A 7,527-nucleotide genomic window follows, 5' to 3' on the forward strand; every position below is an offset into this window, starting at 1 on the left:
GAATTAAAATTAACATTTTTTGTCAACAAATCTATAAGATAATGGAAATGCGCTTACTTGATGTTATCAAATTTGAGTGAATCTTCCCACTCAATGAAGAAAAATAGTCTTCTTGAATTGAAAAACGTACCAGTGGAGAAAATCCCCACATACACATATAAAACCAATAACATTAGAATGGGGAAATATCCCCACATTCACATTTACAACCAAAAACATCAGAATGCAGAAATCCCCACTATAAGATAATTAATAAGAAAATACAAGCTTTAATATTGCTGACCATCAAATGGGGAAATTTCCCCATAATCTCATTATGTTCAAATCATATAAAGATTGTTGACTATCAATTTGGGAAATTTCCCCATAATCTCATCATGTTCATATTAGATATTGTTGACTGCAAATTGGGGTAATTTCCCCATAATCTCATCATGTTCATATTATATATTGTTGACTACAAATTGGGGAAATTTCCCCATAATCTCATAAGATTCAAATTTACGGCAAATCAAATAATTGTTTGTACTAAAACTGTCATCCCAAGTCGTGAAATTTAGACAGTGTTTAGACATTTGACTTCTTATGAAACAAATGTGTACAAATGAGACAACTCTCCATCCAGGTCCAAATTTGTAAACAAAACAACATTATAGGTAAAAAAAAGGTCTTCATCACGGAGCCATGGCTCCTATCGAACAGCAAGCTATAAAGGGCCCAAAATGACTAGCGCAAAACCATTAAAACGGGAAGACCAATGGTCTAATCTATATCAAAAACGAGAAACACTTATGAACCACATCAACAAACGACATCTACTGAACATCAGATTCCTGACAAAATGTTTGAATATATGTTGTTGTTATCCGTATAAAGAAGGCAGAATGATTTGAATACAGATTGCTTTAAAACACGAGGAGCTTACGTTAAATCGTCATCATTAGGAACAAACCTCCTTAAAAGAGAAACAAATGATACCAGAAGAAAATTCAAACTCATAAGTCGAAAATAATCGGACAACGCAATGTTTGTAAATACATCATCATAAATTTTAATATGCTAAGATTGTGTTTACTAATGACTATAAAAAGTGCTCTATGACACATTGTTACATGTTTTAATATTGCAACTATATTGAACAGCTTTATGTGCATAATATTGAAACACACTTGGCGATTTATAACTTATTCTATGCACATCTATCTATTGTTGATGATTTTTGCATACTTTTTCATCTATTTATTTTCGTCATTGATGTTGTCTCATTGATGGTGTGATAATTACTTCTTATTCTACATACAGTTTGTCATATTAAATTACAAGCACATTCAGACCAAACAAGCTTATTCTGTGAATGTTTGTTTTTTATCATTAAGATATCATGATAATGTCCCAATATAAATTAAACAATATATATAACCTTGGCTTGTTCATTCTTGTATACATGTATAGATATATAGGATCATTTGACTGATGTGAAATGTTTTTGTTCAAGGACAAGGAAATACAGCTTCCTTGTGTTGTTGATATTGTTTATTATATCCCGTTTTGAGAACATTATCAGATGACTTGTGAGTTTCTTGTAAGTTCATATATATATAAAAGTGTTTTGTTCAACAAAACACCTTCAGCTGAATTCATCTCGATGTCTTTTTTCGTAGATTCTGTAGACTTAACACTCTTACTAAGTTGCCGTCTGCAAATACGACTTTGTAACCTGTAAAATAGAGACTATCCAATCAAAGGGACAGAAAACCAAACACATATTAAGCATATTAAAATAAATCAAATATATCTTCATCTTTCCTTTCATACGATGTTTCCCTTGACTTTATCGAAATGTTGAATACTTAGCGAGTCTTTTCACTTCGAATGCTATGTACATTGTTTCTGTTGATTAGACATCTGATGCTCTGTGTTCTCTCCAGATACGCCAATCTTTTCAGCCAATAAATGCAAACGATCATTTTTAAATTAGACCGCTATTTGTTTTCCTGTTTGAATTGTTTTACACTAGTGATAGTTATAGCTTGCTGCTCAGTGTGAGCCAAAGATCCGTGTTGAAGGCCGTACCTTGACCTATAATGGTTTACTTTTATAAATTGTTACATGGATGGAGACTTGTCTCATTGGCACACATACCACATCTTCCTATGTCTATGATATAGCCTAGGGTGCACAATGTGTCCTTAAACAACAAAAAATCTACCTGACTATCAATCAATTCATTAATTATCGTTCTTTTGTAATCTCTCTTTAATTTATATCATGGTTTACCTGATTTAGTTTTTTCTAGGACTGTTGCATTATACCATTTCTTTTCCGGTTTCCAGAAGCGTATTACTTTTTCGTTCGCTCCGAATACCTGAGAAAAAATTTAAAACAATGTAATCATCTTAAGAATTTCACCTCTGTTTGAATGCTGCTTTTAATTGTATTGAAATATTATGTTTAAACTAGATAGGTATACAAAGATGTGGTATGATTTCTAGTGACACTATCACATAGACGTAAATTGATTTGGATGTAAGCAGCTATATTTTACTGTACAATATTCAACAATAAGCAATCATATGCCGTAGTGTAAGCTTAAACTAGAGGCTCTAAAGAGCCTGTGTCGCTCACCTTGGTCTATGTTAATATTAAACATTGTACACAGATGGATTCATGACAAAATTGTGTTTTGGTGATGGTGATAGGTTTGTAGATCTCACTTTACTAAACATGTTTGCTGCTTACAATTATCTCTATTTATAACAGTATTTTCTGTGGAAAATATTAGTGAAAATCTACAAATTTTGTGAAAATTGTTAAAAATTTACTTTGAAGGGCAATAACTCCTTAGGGGGTCTATTGACTATTTTGGTCATGTTGACTTTTTTTTAATTCTTACTTTGCTGTACATTATTGCTGTTTACAGTTTATCTCTATCTATAATAATATTCAAGATAAAAACAAAAAATCAGCAAAATTTCCTCAAATTACTAGTTCAAGGGCAGCAACCTAACAACCGATAATCAAATTCATCTGAAAATTCCAGGGAAGATAGATCTTGACCTGATCAACAATTTAACGTCCTGTCAGATTTGCTCTTAATGCTTTGGTTTTTGAGTTATAAGCCAAAAAACTGCATTTTACCCCGATGTTCTATTTTTAGCCATGGCGGCCATCTTGGTTGGTTGGCCGAGTTACTGAACACAATTTTTAAACTAGATACCCCAATGACGATTGTGGCCAAGTTTCAATTAATTTGGCCCAGTAGTTTCATCAGAGAAGATTTTTCTAAAGGGCAATAACTCCTAAAGTGGTCAACTGACCAATTTGGTCATGTTGACTTATTTGTAAATTTCACTTTGCTGAACATTATTGCTGTTTACAGTTTATCTCTATCTATAATAATATTCAAGATAATAACTAAAAACAGCAAAATTTCCTTAAAATTACCAATTCAGGGGCAGCAACCTAACAACGGAATGTCAGATTCATCTGAAAATTTCAGGGCAGATAGATCTTAACCTGATAAAAATTTTTACTCATGTCAGATATGCTCTAAATGCTTTGGTTTTTGAGTTATAAGCCAAAAAATGCATTTTACCCCTATGTTCTATTTTTAGCCATGGTGGCCATCTTGGTTGGTTATCCGGGTCACCGGACACAATTTTAAAATTAGATACCCCAATGATGATTGTGGCAAAGTTTGATTTTATTTGGCCAAGTAGTTTCAAAGGAGCAAAATTTTTGTAAAAGTTAACGACGACAGGTGAGCTAAAAATACGATTTAACATAATGTCAAACAAGAATGTGTCCATAGTACATGGATGCCCCACTCGCACTATCATTTTCTATGTTCAGTGGACCGTAAAATTGTGGTCGAAACTTTAATTTGGAATACAAATTAGAAAGATTATGTCATAGGGAACGTGTGTACTAAGTTTCAAGTTGATGTAACTTTAACTTTTTCAAAAACTGCCTTGACCAAAAACTTTAACCTGAACTTCGCACTATCATTTTTTATGTTCAGTGGACCATGAAATTGGGGCCAAAACTATAATTTGGCATTAAAATTAGAAAGATCATATCATGGGGAACATGTATATTAAGTTTCAAGTTGATTGGACTTCAACTTCTTCAAAAACTACCTTGACCAAAAACATTAACCTGAAGCGAATGGCCGCACGAACAAATGAACGAACGGACGAACGGAGGCACAGACCAGAAAACATAATGCCCCTCTTCTATTGTAGGTGGAGTATAAAAATTTAAACGTGAATATCAACGACCGATAAATAGAAATTAAATCATAGATCACAAACAGCAGCCAAAACGACCACTAAATTACTGATTTCGGACAGACACATATAACATAAACAAATGTGGCCTTATTAAACGTGAAGTAAAACGCAAACAAATATTTCAATTAAGTGAGAAATCGTTCCAGCAATGACACATGACTGGAAATAACTTTTAGATTATTTTTGAAGTTTTCAAAAAATGCAAATGTATCATGATGGTCAGGGGTTTACACCCCTCCCCACCTTTTCCGCGAACTGGATCCCGACCGGTTTTCGAAAAAAAGCTGAATTGTTACACAACGTGCAAATCTGAACTTAAAAATAATATAAATATATGTTTTCTTTTGGGTGCTCGTTGATATTTTGCGGAGAAAACAGAACTATAACGGTTGATAGCTTAAAACTACATTGCATACACATATTATAGATTTCACTGATTCACTTTGCCAAAGGCATTACAATCAAATCAAATATTATGAACATACCTCCAAGTTCTTGATCATGATATCTTTTTCTGCTATAGTTTTCTCATTCCGTTTACAAGATTTCTAAATAAAAAAAGTAATCCCATATATCAATATAAAATTAGAGATGTGGTATGATTGTCAATGAAACGACTCTCGACAAGAGACCAAAATGACGCAGAAATTAACATCTATAGGTCACCGTAGGGCCTTCAAGTTCGTAATAGAGGTAACGGTTCTAAGATATTTTGTTTAAGGCAATATAATTATAAGATATTGATTACGATGAGTATCATCATTCAATTTTCGAAAAATTATGGCACTAGGAAAAAGATATCGTCTTGCAATTGATAGATTTTGGTATTGTTTTCTGTTTTTCTGTTATCGAATAATTTAATAAACATTTTTTGTTATTAACAGTTTAAACATTTAAGCAATTTTTAAAACTATAAAGACGTGAATTGGTGATCAAACAGTGTACTTCTTTTCATAAGGCATGCATCGGCTTGCTGTCACGATTAAACATGATTAAAAATACTTTGGCCGTGAACACTAGACACTCATTTAATTATTTTGTTTCTGGCACTAAGGGTATCACATGCAACACTTTAACCCTTTCATTTTCATATAATAGATATAGGAAGATGTGGTGTGAGTGCCAATGAGACAACTCTCCATCCAAATAACAATTTAAAAATTAAACCATTACAGGTTAAAGTACGGCCTTCAACACAGAGCCTTGGCTCACACCGAACAACAAGCTATAAAGGGCCCCAAAATTACTAGTGTAAAACCATTCAAACGGGAAAACCAACGGTCTAATCTATATAAAGTTCTTATATAGCTATAAGTGTCAACATAGACTGGTTTATATTTTTTTTAGGGAACTAATTAATGGTTACTTCTTTCTCTATGGTCTCAATAAATAGATAGTGCTGTAGCGATTCGGCTTGGTCATTTTTTTGCTTTTCTGACAAGATGATTTCGGAAGCCTGAGGAAATAAAATATAGGGAAAAATTTTGTATTTTCACATTAAGCATGTTTAATCTAATTCTACTCTTTAAATTTGTAAAAGGGCGAGGTCATACAAACAAGAAATATGTCCTCAAAAGATATTATTTATAGTGAGCTTCATGGACAGCCGTATCTTTGTTATACTCAGTAGTTCAGTTATTTGTCTACATCTTTAACCGTATAGGAAGAGTCAATTCAAGTCATATGTTGTCAAATAAATATTCATTTATCATGTTTATGTCAGGATGGACAATGATGGAATGAACCTCTCTATGAAATCCTTGATTACTTTCAGTTTTCATCTTAACCTGACAATATACGCTTTTAATATAGAATAATACCGCGGCGTCACACATCAGCGTATAGCTCCGACGTGCATTTAGCTTACGAGAAGGCTCAGTGCAATAATAAAATCCTGCACCTAGAGTTTGGCTTTCTATATTTAAATAATAGTGCGGCTTTGGCTGCATCTTTTGAATGTCGCCGGAAAAATAGAAAATAATTTCATGCTCAAGGACGCGGAAGCCAATTTCCCCCGTAAAACACGTTTTTCTGTACATATACATGTATTCAATTGTGAGGGTTTTTCTAAAATTTGTATCCAATGTGATTGTTACTCTTAATTGAAGATTTCATTCTTATTCATTTATGATGCATTGGAATGTGACAGTTTTGTACAAGTAATTTCAACTACAAGTTTTAATATCATTGCATTGCAACATAATTTATGCTTGCTCAGTATCAGTTTATCTTTATTTATAATTGTTTTAAAATTATTCTTATTTTCGTTTATCCTGATAAATCTAAAATGATGAAACTGTTATTTCATTTAATTAAAAATGTAAATTAGTAATAATTTTGATTGTTTTTTGTTGACAATGCACATTTCCGTAGTACTTTTTTTTTTATAGAGAAAATATTTAAATTAATTCTTTACAAATGACCGGCAAAATAACGTATTTACTGTTTTGCTGGATCCAACTTAAAACCCCGTATATATATGCTATTATGTCGGCTTTATTTCGACATTTTAACCAAGGCTGATAAATTGCATATTTTATTATTTTGCCGACGCCTGAAAAATAGCCAATGCCTTAAAAAACAATTATAAAAACAATTACCTCGATCTTCTTATACTGCTAGGAGCTTTTAGCATACTCAATTTGTTCTTCAACATCTTCAATCCCTTGGATATTCAGTTTGCCATTATCAATTTTCCAATTCACCATTGTTGTAACGGAGGTATATGTCGAAAACGAGCAGTTTGTTTGTTAGATGATTGATTCCAATATGATATAAAGATAAATATATTTACTTATGTGGTTGATGCACGTGACAGATGGACAAACATGTCAAATATCATTCTTGATCATTCACACGGTTTTTCCCCACAGGTGGTATTAACAAAATCCGATGCATGTTTCTAGCAAGATCCTTTGTGTAATCATACACTGATAAATGTATCCGTGTCATCGATATAAAATAAACATTTAAGAAACAAACACTGTTTTGTTTCATAAGTTTCTTAGTAGGATTGGATAAATGCTATGTTAGTAACTCAGAAATTACAGTATTTAGACTACATCTAAAGTGCTTGTTGTCACTAGTACTAATTAAGGTTCTTAAGGGGTCATCATTATATATTTTGATAGATGCATGTATAAGAAAAACTTTAAAACGCTTTGACTGTCTTGCAATTTCCGATATTTCAATTTGAACATTGCTACCTGCTTTAAAATAACAAATTTCAATTAAA

At 32.3% G+C, this 7,527-nt stretch overlaps 1 long non-coding RNA gene across 1 annotated transcript; it reads right to left on the minus strand.

Annotated features, from left to right (window-relative positions):
* Positions 1 to 1,043: 1,043 nt before the first annotated feature.
* On the minus strand, positions 1,044 to 7,170 carry LOC134683881 (uncharacterized). The gene is made up of 4 exons (XR_010101104.1): positions 6,893 to 7,170; positions 4,778 to 4,840; positions 2,278 to 2,365; positions 1,044 to 1,717 (listed from the first exon to the last, which is right to left on the minus strand). It is a non-coding gene; the product is annotated as an uncharacterized LOC134683881 (long non-coding RNA).
* Positions 7,171 to 7,527: the final 357 nt, after the last annotated feature.

Source organism: Mytilus trossulus, chromosome 9 (assembly GCF_036588685.1).
Source record: "Mytilus trossulus isolate FHL-02 chromosome 9, PNRI_Mtr1.1.1.hap1, whole genome shotgun sequence".
Taxonomy (NCBI): Eukaryota; Metazoa; Mollusca; class Bivalvia; order Mytilida; family Mytilidae; genus Mytilus; species Mytilus trossulus.